The 12,451-nt window shown below is 40.0% G+C and overlaps 1 protein-coding gene across 5 annotated transcripts in view; it reads left to right on the top strand.

Moving 5' to 3' along the window:
• The window catches only part of SCAPER (S-phase cyclin A associated protein in the ER), a 354,496-nt gene that overhangs the window by 177,192 nt on the left and 164,853 nt on the right, over window positions 1-12,451 (top strand). The gene's annotated exons all lie outside the window — the stretch shown is intronic.

The raw sequence follows: 12,451 nt of genomic DNA, 5'->3' as shown, positions 1-12,451 counted from the left end.
GACTTGTTCACTTGTTGGCTTCACACAGCTGTTTGTTGATGGTTGCTCTTTTTGGTCATTTGTTGAAGGTGAACAGATTCCTGTGACTCCTATAGTGTTCATTTTTAGGCTGCGGATCAGTTTAGATGTAATAATTTAGCATTTCATCCAGTAAACTTGCCTATTAAAGTTATATTTACATGGATACCTATTATATTAGGGAGATAGGGTGGATGAGGTAATATCTTTTATTGGACCAGCCTTTGTTGGTGAGAGAGACAAGCTTCCAGGGTCTGTGTAGCTCAAAAGCTTCTCTCTCTCACCAACAGAAGTTTGGTCCAATAAAAGATATTTCTCGCCTTGTCTCTAATATTTTAGGACCGACACGGCTACAACATTGCATACATCCCATTCCCTTTGTAATATCTGTTAGAAGGCTGCACTAGCAGACAGATTTAAGGAAGGGGGAAAGTAGGTTATCACAAAATAAGTTATATTTTGCACTTACTTCGCACTTTTTTTCCAAGGACCGTAGAGTTTTCAGTATTAAATTAAGCATCAAAACACAATGTGAGGTATCAAAGTGTTATGAACCCCATTACATAAATAGAGAAAGTGAGGCAGAGGAAAATGTTGCTGCAATTGATGTAGTGAGTCAGTAGCTGGGACAGAAATCCAATCTTCCCAGTCTTGTGCTTTAACCATTAGATAACACTCCCTTTCTGCAGGTTTGTAAAATTGTCTCTAAACTCCTCTAAAAAACAAAACAAAACTATCAGAAAAAGGCACATGCTGAACACTACAGAAATTTAAGCTGTCATTGTCCTGCAAAGAGGATTCAATAGAGAGGGAAGACAGAATTAAAAAGAAAAACTCTAAGAGTCTGCTACAGAAGAAATGGGATACGTTGTCTGAGATATGTTCTTGCATAGCCAAAAATTGAACATTCCATATATCAATGGTTTTCAAAGTTTGGGTCGCGACCCAGTACTGGGTTGCAGAATGCAAGGCACTGGGTCGCCTTGCTCATCACCAGCGGCTGGCCAGTAAAAACTAGCAGTAAAACTAGTAGTCTCTATCCAGAATCAGCCAGCAGCAGGTCCGGCTCGTAGGCCCATGAGACTTCGTGTGCTGCCTAAGCACTTGCTCCACACAATTTTCTTCAACTGAGTTGCCAGAAAAAATGTTTGAAAACCACTGCTCTATATTACAGTATAGTCTTGTCTGCCAGCCAGTGCACCATCTGACTCACAGGAGAGAAAGATATTTAGGCCATTCTTGGTCTAATACATAAGTTACTATTTAGGCCAATTATAAGACATTAGACCAAAATATTGGCAACATTCAGAGACAAACCTCCATTTTGTTTGAAGCGTGAAGGAACATATGAATCTTTAGCACATATGGCACGTAAATATCTTTCAGTGCCGACTATAACAGTGCCATGAGAACACCTGTTCTCACTTTCAAGTGACATTGTGAACAAGAAGCGGGCATCATGATCTCCTCCAAATGTAAACAAGCTTGTTTGTCTGAGCAATTGGCTGAACAAAAAGTAAGATTGATTGGACTTGCAGGCTCTAAAATTTTACATTGTTTTATTTTTGAATGCAGTTTTTTTGATACATTAATCTACATTTTTAAGTTCAACTTTCATGATAAAGAGATTGCACTACAGTACTTGTATTAGGTGAATTGAAAAATACTACTTCTTTTTATAGTACAAATATTTGTAATAAAAAATAAATATAAAGTGAGTACTGTACACTTTGTATTCTGTGTTGTAATTGAAATCAGAATATTTTAAAATGTAGAAAACATCCAAAAATATTTAAATACAGGTCTGTCGCATCTTACGTTGGGGTTACGTTCCGCAGTCAGTGCGTAAAGTGAAAAACGCGTATAGTCAAAATTACACTGAGTGTAATGGCAGGCGGAATCACCCACACTACAGAAACAGTATTTACATTGTTCTTTTTTTTTGTTTTTTTGTTTTTGCCGACCACGTAAAGCTGAAATCACGCATGTTAAATGCGTGTAAGATGCGACAGACCTGTAAATGATATTCTATTGTTTAACTGTGCGATTGTTCGTGATTCATTTTTTTATTGCGTGATTAATTGCAATTCATTTTTTTAATTGCTTGACAGCCCTACTCAAAATACTTAGCCCATAGCACAAAGAAACTCTTGTTATAAAATATTTTGGATTTTTTTTATTTATTACTTATTTATTATTTATTATCATTATATAGCATAAAACCTTTTACATGAGCAGCCCTCATTTTGGCATTTGAATTGTAAAAATGTCAATGTATTTTTATTTGCTAAAATTATTATTTAGTTAGTGGTATTTATATTGTGGTAGCACCTTCCAGTGAGCCACCCCCATATGTGCTTTATGTATATTTCTTTTAAAATCTGGATTATTCATGTTTGTGGGTAATACTAAAATCTTATTTGGTGAGATGTAAATCATTGTAGATTAAAAAGACATACTGCATTTGTGGCATCCCTTTTTGTGTAGCCCGGTGAATTTTGCCCAGTTGTTTGTAGTTTCTAGTATGAAAAGGTGGAGGAACACAGAACTCAGGACAGAAAGAATGTAAATATTGTCATGAAATAGATGAACAGATGAATTTGGAAAGGCTGCTATGTCCATATAATCACTGGAGCAAACATTACAATTTCTCCTAATCTGTTGATACCAATGATAAATTCTGTATTGAAGCACAGATTCCTTGGTTCTTCAAAACAATCCCAAATAAAGAAAGCACCATCTTTCCTTTGCCCAAAAAATAATTTTAAAGACTATCTGAGTTGCGATAACTCATCCAGGATTTAGCAGTTGCAGAGAACATTTCTGCTTCTTCTGTCCTCCCAACAAGACCACATACTGTACCATTTTCCTGTCAATGGATTAGCAGACAATAAGGCTATGATTTGGTCACAGAAGTCACAGAATCTGAGATTTCCAGCGACTTCCATGACTTCAGCCTGCAGTGGTTGGGAGCTGCAGGGTCCTCCACTGCCTCTGGCAGTCCCTGGAGCCCCAAGTCACTGTGAGCAGCGGGATACCATGCAGCTCCTGGAAAGCGGGGTACCCCCATGCTCCTGGCCACCACCAGCAGGGGAACCCCCAAGCTCGCTGGCGGCAGGGAACCCTGCAGCTCCTTGCCATGGCAGGGGAACCCCCAAGTTCCAGGCATCTAAGGACAGCGGGGGAAGCCCACAACTCCTGGCCCCCACAGGCAGCGAAGGATCCCCAGAGCTGCAGACAGCAGGGGTACCCCCGCAGGCCTCAGCTGCTGCAGGCTGCTCCTAACCCCTGCGCAGCTGCCCCACTTCAGGCAGTGTGAGGACCCGCAGTTCCCCATTTTGTCAGGGATATTTTAGTAAAAGTCACGGACAGATCATGGCTTCCATGAATTTTTCTCTTTTGCCCATGATTTGCCTGTGGCTTTTACTAAAAATATCTGTGACAAAATCTTAGCCTTAACCATAAGCAATTCAGGTGTAAATCATTAGCATGTTGGGCTGGAAATTTCACTCTTAGGGCTTGTCTATACTGCCGCACAGTTTGGACTAGAGGGTGTGTGAATAGCATTACGCACCAAAGTGCTGAGCTGTAACTCCCCCATATGGATGCTGCAGGCACAAACTAAAAGCTTGCTAGTTTGCATTAACATCATCCTCTTCAAACAAGACTACTCTAGTGTGAACTAAAGTTTGTCTTTTTGTAAAAGATTCTGGAGTTATTTACAGTCGAAGTTAAAATCTGACAGTTTCTTTCTTGAGGGGGAATACATTACCAGCAGTGTTTCTTCCGTTGAGGTTGGAAATTGGACATAGCTTTTAGCTCGTATTACTGAAACATCACTCTAATTCTGGCATTCTTCCTTTAAGCTTAGTTCAGATGAATCACAGTTTTGATTTACCTCAGGGTTAAATACAGACCTCTTGTGTTCAGTGAATGTTCCTTATGCCTTTTTAAATACTATTGGCATTGGGTGGAATATATGCTAAATTCACAAAGACACTGACATACAAATATATGTATACTATAGGTATGTTTAGGTACTTTGTAGTTCACTGTTTAAAATATTAGAATTACTCTCTGCAGTGGTGAAACAGTCCTCCAACCAATGAAGTGGCCGCTTTTCTGTCACAAAGTGTAATGTTTTGCCCATAATTTTACGCCTGCTTTGCCTCTACCTTAATCTGATGGGACACCAGCCCAAATTAAAATACAAAGTGGTGGGACAGAGAAACCATTTTTAATAGTCTTTTTGCTTTTATGTTAATTTTTATCTAGATGTAGTCCACTATTGAAAGTGTTAGTGATATGGTGTATTAAGAAAGAAGCACATCAAAACTGTGCAAAGAAAACACTCATACGGTATACTATAGTTCTGAGTAGTCAATGCAAAATCATATTTTATATTAGTACATTAATATTATTTTAATGATTAGTAAAATATATTTCAACATAAACCCTCATAATTATTAGATTGTGCAACCTCCAGTGTGCCTCCATCCAGTCATGTAATTTGAAAGAAATATTTACTTAAGGGATTTAAGCACTTCCTTACTTAAACATGAACTTAAGTGCTTTGCTGAATAAGAATGGGCTTTTAATGTATGTTTAAATGCTGTCCTGAATTGGGGCCTATGGCTGAAATATAATTGAGGAGATCCAATGTACAGTTTGTTGGGTTGAGGAAGAGAAGCAAGAGTTCCTCTTTGAGTGTTTGGACATGTGTTTTCCACTCAGGTGTGTGGGTGCCCAGTACACCAGAGCCAGAGTGTTTTCTGCAGCAGTACCCATTGGGTCCATGCATGCATACTGCACCTTCTCCTGGCTCCTCCTGAGGCTATGCTAGAGTGGCACTGCCCTGATCCTGTCAGTTACTTATCACCACCCATAGCCTGAGTTGAAGCTTCCTGGGCAGTTTACCTCATGATTTTTTTCTCTTTCTAGTCAGCAAGATTAGTTCTCTTCCTTCCCTGTAAATAGAAGTTAGTACCTCATAATTAGACTTCTTTTGTTATTTCATTTTGTTTTAGGGTTTTATTTTGTTTGTTAGTAGTTAGTCTTCAGTGCTAGACACTAGTGACATGCAGCACTCCCCGGGCTTTTAGCAATGCCTGTCATGTGGGGTGTCTATCCCAAATAGTGACCCTCACGTGCTCTGCCTTCTCTGTCTCGGCAAGGGGCACATTAGGGAGAGGTGTGGTATCTGCCATTCTTTCAGAAAAAGAATGCAGATTTCCAGAGATCTGTGCCTCAAGCATCACTTTATGAAGCAGGCCATGAGACACACCTCAGCCCCAGGACCCTCAACTAAACACCTATTGCCTACCTGCAGACCACTAATGAGGCTGCAGTGGTCTCTGACAGACCCCTAGACTCAGGCTATGTCTACACTAGCACTTTTGTCAGTATTCTTATCTCACTCATGAGTGTGAAAAAACACCTCCCTGAGTGACATAAGTTGCACCAACAGACATGCTGGTGTGGACGACGCTACGTCGGCAGGAGACACAATCCTGCTGACATAGCTACCGCCGCTTGTTGGGGGTCATTTAATTATGTCAACAGGAGAGCTGTCTCCCGTCAGCTTGGAGCAGCTATATGGGAGATCTTACAGTAGCACAGCTACATCACTACAGCTGTACTGCTGTAAGCTCTCTAGTGTAGACATGGCCTCAGTCTCGTCTCTGAGGAAGAGGTGTTGGTCGTCTTATCCAGAGCTTCCCCAAAAGAGGACTCATAAAACAAACCAGAGCTGCTCACAGTCATAGAATTTTTTGAGGAGGAAGCACAAATCACAGAGAAGGAGATCCACCAATTCCAATACGAATCAGCCAGCTCATCCTCAGTCTGCTGTTTGGAAGCAGCACATTTGACTTCTCCTTCAAAGAGAGCAATACAATCGTTGGCGATTTTTCTGTAATCTCCCCTCCATGCATGGGGAAAGATATGCCACTTCCTCAGTGCTTGAGAGATCATAACCACAGACAAATGGATCCTAAGGACTATGAGACTGGGATATTTTATCCAATTCCTCTCACTCCCCCCTTTCCCACTCATCTCCACTATCCCTTTTTGGGGAACTGTCTCAGGGAGTCAGTGCTCCTTCAGGAAGTTCAAACTGTGCACACTCTAGGGGCCATATAAGAATTTCACTTTGGCATCGGGGAAAGGGGTTTTATCCATGACTCTTTCTGATCCCCAAGTCCAAGAGAGGGTCTGTGTCCCATACTGAACCTTCAAAATCTCAACAAGTTCATCAGATATATAAAATTTTACATGGTTTCCCTAGCATCAATCCATCCTTCCCTACATCACAGTGCTTGTTTGCTACCCTTTCTCTCCAGAATGCCTATTTCTATGTGGCAGTGCTGCCAAGTCACAGGAAGTTTTGAGATCTGTAGCAGCGGGCCAATGTTATCAATACACAGTACTTCGGTTTGACCTGTTGTCAGCGCTGCATGTATTACCTACTAGTGCAAAGTGGAAGTGGCGACCTTCTTGAGAAGAAAGGGAATTCACATCTTCACTTATCTGGATGATTGGTTGGTGTGAGGCAGATTGAAACATCAGGTACTTCACCATGTTTAGTTCATCATCTGTCTCTTCGACTGTCTGGGACTCATTCTGAACAAGGGAAAATCCATGTTGTTTCCAATACAGAAAATAGAGTCCATCAGGGTGCTACTCAATTCTAGGAATTCAATGGCTTGTCTCCCTCAGGACAAATTTCAGACCATTCACAAGTTGTGCATATTTCTCAAGTCACACCTTACCACTCCTGTCGGTTGTGCCTAAGGCTACTAGATATATGGCCTCGTACTTACATGACCCAACATGCCAGGCTGAACCTCCGCATCCATCAAGATTCACTAAACAGACACCTTTAGACAAGTTGTTCAAGGTTCCTCCTGTGATCCTATGTTCCCTGGATCAAAATAACATATCTCTCAGCCCCTTTCGTCCAGGACAGTCATTACTAGCAGATTTTTGTATCAATGTCCTTGAACTCTGGGCAATTCGCAAGGCTTGTTGTGCCTTTCTCTCTCCCTTCAAGGGTTTGTCGATCCAGAAATTGGCCAACAATACAACCATGGTGTAATGCCTAAACAGATAGGGAGGGAGGTGATCCAATCAGAATGAATCTCTGTGACTTTGGCATCAAGGAAGGCTACTCCCATTACAGCTCACTTACCTGTCTCCCAGAAGCAGATGGCCGATTATCCAGGAAGGGGATTCTCCTAGAATGATTGGCCCCTCAAGAACAGTATGTCGAGGACCGTCCTTCAAATCTCAGGTATTCCAGCAGTCAGCCTATTTGCAACAAAAGGCAACAAGAAATGCCATCAGTTCTGTCCTCGAGTAAGTCATAATCCAGACTCGATAACAAACACATTTCTCCTGAGATGAGGATCGAGTCTCATGTATGCATTTCCCCCATTCCACAAGTTCTCAATTTAAAACAAGATCATACCAAGATAATTGGCAATGATAAGAGTGTGATTGAGACATCTCTGGTTCTTGGATCTTCATATTCTCTCGATTCAAACCAATGGTCTCTGCCTCCTCTTCCAAATCTGATCTCCCAGCAACACAGATGAATGTGTCACCCAGATCTTAATAGTCTGCACCTCACAGCATGCTGTTGAGTGGTTAGATCAAGTGGAGAAGCACTGCTCAGTGTCAGTTCAGGAGATACTTCTTAACAGTAGATAACCATCCATTAGGTCCCTGAATTTGGCTAAATGGACATGTTTTTTGATCTGGTGTACTGTTCACAGAATTCACCCAGCAAAAGCTAAGATTCAAGACATTTTTGAGTACCTGTTACACCTCAAATCCTCAGGTCTTTCTCTTACCTCGCTGAGAGTCCACTTAGCTATCTATCTTCCATTCAAGAGAGATCTGTTTTTTTCCAGCTCCATAGTTTCTAGATTTTTAAAAGGAATTGTTTGCCTTTCTTCTTCTGTTAAAGATACAGTACCACTTTGGGACCTCAGCACTGTATTAGTGGCTGTAATGGATACTCCATTTGAGCCTGTTCTTGTCTCAAAAGGCATCCTTTCTCATCAGATAGGAGAATGGGAACACTTCTGTCTGTCATAGTAGTACATCCTATATGTTACTTTTCAAAGATAAATTAGCTTTGAGGCCACATCCAAAATTGTAAACTAAAGTTCAAATTTTTATTTTTACCAGGCAATATACTTACCTGGGGGGGTTTTTTGTTTGTTTTTCCAAAAATGGCACTCAAGTCTGCATATTTTGGATGTCAGGCAAGCACTGGCCTTCTATCTATATAGGACCAAGACTTTCAGGCTGTCTTCTTGGCTTTTTTGTTTAATATAATAGCAGAATGAGAGGTCAGGCAGTTTCAGCACAGACAGTTTCCAAACGGATTAATTCCTGTATTTCAACAGGATGCAGGGTAGCAAATGCCTCTCCTTCCCAAAGACTGTTGGCCCATTCAACAAGAGCTCAAACAACCTCAACAGTTTTTCTAAGGGACATCCCCATACTATACATTTGTAGAGCTGCTATTTGGTCTTCTGTGCATACATTTACTCATCATTATGCCATGACAACAGCTTCAGGATGTGATGCAAACTTTGGGAAAGCAATATTGAGTCACTGTTCAAATATACTTGGAGCCCGACCTCCTGACAGTACTGCTTTTGAGTCACCTGAGTGGAATATACATGTGTAAACACTCAAAGAAGAAAATATGGTTACTTACCTGTACTGTAACCATTGTTCTTCAAAATATGATTGCACACATGTATTCCACGACCCTCCGTCCATTCCCTCTCCATTGAGTTTTGAGCCACCATAGTTCAGTGAAAAGGAATTGATGGAGGATGTGGTGGCACTGCCCTCATATAGCCGTAGGAGTGGCCATGAGGAGGCATAGAGCACATGTGCTGCACCAATAGGTACAGCTGCAGAAAACTCTCTGGCTCCAGCACACTGGGAGTGCATCGCCAGCATGCATCACCTGAGTGGAATACATATTTGCACCCACATCTCAAAGAACAACAATTACAATGCAGGTAAGTAAGGGTTTCTTCCCTTTTTTGCAATATCATTTTTGTGTTGCTCTAATTTAGGCTATTTCCTCACCGTATTATCCACCAAAGAAAAATATTTAATATGAGTTTTTATCCAAATATAATTAATCAAAACTGTTCTTTGCTATAAATATAAGATGTGTTCTACTTTGACTTGCCAGAGCATTCCATAAAAAAAAAAAAGATTTAGTGTGGTAGCAAAACTGTCAATAAAACTGGAAAATAGTTCCCCAGTTCGGAAATAACGGTCTCGGCTTCATTCCAATATGTCTATATATAAAGCCCTCAGTATGTACTTTACAGTGAATGGCTGTTATCGTGTCACAAGATTCAGTTCCACTGGCAGCAGTTACAGTTACATCTATAATCAAAGTAAGGACCTTGGTATCTCTGACTGCTAATGACACAATCCTTGCTATACTTGGTCCTCATCCCTGGTAGATGCTCCTTCAACCAACTTCTACAGCAGACTGGCTTCCCCACAACTAGCTTGCTCCTTGGCTTTCCTGAGAAAGAGAGGGAACTCTACTCTCACTCCTCACTCTCTCAAGCAGCTCCTTCACTCACTTTCCTCCTTTTTTCATCAGTAGCCCACTCTCCTGTGTTGAAGGGAGTGAGCCCATTACAAACAATGGGAGAGGAGACACCCACAATCACCAGAGCAGAACATTAAAATTCATTTTTTATATATGTATGTATGTGTCTGGTTTGAAATAGGTCTGTGTTGAAGTGGAGGAAAAGAGTTGGGGAATATCTCTCCGTGGGACTTTTTTAAATACTTGACACAATCTGGTACTTTGCAGAGTTAAAAAAAATTGTTGTTAAGAATTAATTATTTTTATGAACCCTGGAGATTTTAATTACCTTTTGCAAGGATGATAGAGCTGTATCCAAGGCACAGCTCCATCAGATTCATGAAATCACCTCATTTCTTCCATTTGATGGTAAGAGTTCCCAAAAGCCCCCAAGAGTACCATCCAGTACATCACTAAGTTATTCTCATCTCTTAATTACCAGCCTTGTTGGTTCATAACCCATTAGGACAAGACTTTCAACAAAAATTCTTTTGTGTGTTTATTCGCAATAGACCAGATTTCGCCTCCCTAGACCCACATGCTTTGGAGGGTACTTTTTGCAGGTCAGTGTGAGATAAGGAGAATCAGGGACCCTGCAGAACTCCTAAACTCCACATTGCAGGAAAGATGGGGGTGGAGCTGGAGACTCTTTGATCTAGTGTTTTCAAAAATCAAGGAACTTTCTTTTTATCTGTTAATTTAACTTTTAAGATAAGATTTCTCGTGTGTGTGTAAGTAAAGGAACATTACGGTCATTTAAAAGTATAGAAGAAAAAGAGTTAAGGTAGATAAGTAATTACACTCACAGTTTATACAGTCTCTTAATTTAACTGTATATATGTAAAATATCATATTGCATATTCCAAAAACAATCTTAACTCTTCCATTATATACCCTTCCACAATCCATCTTTCAGAGAGACAGATACTATAATATCCGCAACTTATGAATTTTTAAAAATTGAGGAAATAAGTCTGTTCCAGTGCACAGATTGGATGGGCATCCAAAAATACAATAAACATTATTCAGACTATACATTTAACTTAGAAATTGTTGTTGTTAATAATAGCCGCACCTTTTTTGTGCAGTCTTTATAAAAAGGTCAAAGTCACTTTGACTTTGACATAATCCAAAAAGAGAAGAAAAATCCCTACTGTCAAACATGCAATATAACATTAAAACTGACCAGCATTTCCAGTAAATAAAGATCATTCCAGATGAAACAAATTAGTATGAGTCAGCGCCCATCTTATTTGGCTGGAGGGAAAATAACTGAGTAATGAGCAAATCTGCTCCAGCGATAGATAACGTTCTAGTTTCTTAGTACTCCAATTTATTAATGTTTAATTAAAGCATTTATTCAGACTCACACTGATATATAACAATATAATGGTGTGAAAATCTTTGTATTGCCAGGTGCACACAAAATGGTCTTTCCAACTCAGGAAGGAAGCAAGGGAACTTGTCAACAGAGATGGCAGGTGCCCCCCTCCGCAGGCACTCCAAGCTACCGCAAGCGGTATGGGGACCCCACAGCTGACCTCCCCATTTTGTCACAGATATTTTTAGTAAAAGTCCAGGACAGGTCACAAGCTTCCATGAATTTTTCTTTATTGCTCATGACCTGTCTCTGACTTTTACTAAAAATATCCATGACAAAATCTTAGCTTTAATTATAATTATTCAATAAGACTTTTTTCTCCTTCCCTCTAATCCTTGTCCTTGCATTGAGCAGTGTCTTAGGTAATGTTAAATACGCTGGACACTGATGTCTGATCCACATGTAGATGTAGATAAAACACACACACACACACACTTCCTCATCGAAAGAGGCTTTAAGATTTGCCATATAGAAAAATTAGCCTTGTCATCTTTATCCACCAAATTCTCTAAGAGCATCAAAGTCCCTTCTTTTGGCCTGCATGGCAGACCTCAGATCTTACTCTGATTTGATTTCTGCTCTTTTTATACTGCCTGCAGCAAGCAGAATTCCATCTTGCTCTCTCAGATCAGACAGAGTTGTGATTATGATGCTTTTCTCTTTTTAATGAAGTTTTATGGGCTTTCCTCATGGGAATGCAGTAGTTATTTTCAAATAGATCTTTATTTAGATTCAGAAATCTTGCAGATTTTCCAGAAGATAAAGTAGGTCTGAATCACCTTCCGCTAAAACTGCTTAGACTTCTTACCTTTGTAGATCTTATTTGGTTTTCTAAGTATGGGCTGCAGCCATTCTGCCTTTCACTAATTTTGTATCCTGCTTGTGTTGTTCAGTCACAGTATTTAATTAATGAGATTTGCAGTCCCAAATCCTACCCTTTTTCTTCTTTTTTCCATCTTTGCTCCTAGTTTAGTAAGTACAGAAGAAATTCTTTCAATTTTATATTTCACAGAGGGCATGGCAGTGCAGAGAATATCTTGTTTGGACTTAACCTACTGTTAGCATTCCTTTCCCAGAAAAATCCTCTGGCTAAATGTCAGCGGGTCCAGCTAACCAGATGCTAACAAGTCCTAGGCTCAAGGAAATCCTGATGATCATTTTTATTTTTACTTTTATTGGGCATTGTAACTCTCCAGATTCAGAGTCGTATGAAGTCTTTTTATAGATTTATTTACTTAACTGTTTTTCAGTGGAAAAAAAAGAAAAAATACCACCTTCCACTGATTAAGCAGGAGCTCTCCCTGCTTAGGCCTTGACCCCATTTAGAATTTTTTTTAAATCATTAACTACAAATGATACAAATATAGATTCTACAGACATGCTGATTCCCTTTTCAACCTTCTGGTACTAGTTAA

This window comes from Mauremys reevesii, linkage group 10, assembly GCF_016161935.1.
Source record: "Mauremys reevesii isolate NIE-2019 linkage group 10, ASM1616193v1, whole genome shotgun sequence".
NCBI lineage: Eukaryota > Metazoa > Chordata > Testudines > Geoemydidae > Mauremys > Mauremys reevesii.
The sequence above is the reverse complement of the archived record's forward strand: the minus strand, read 5'-3'. Positions and strand labels throughout refer to the sequence as shown.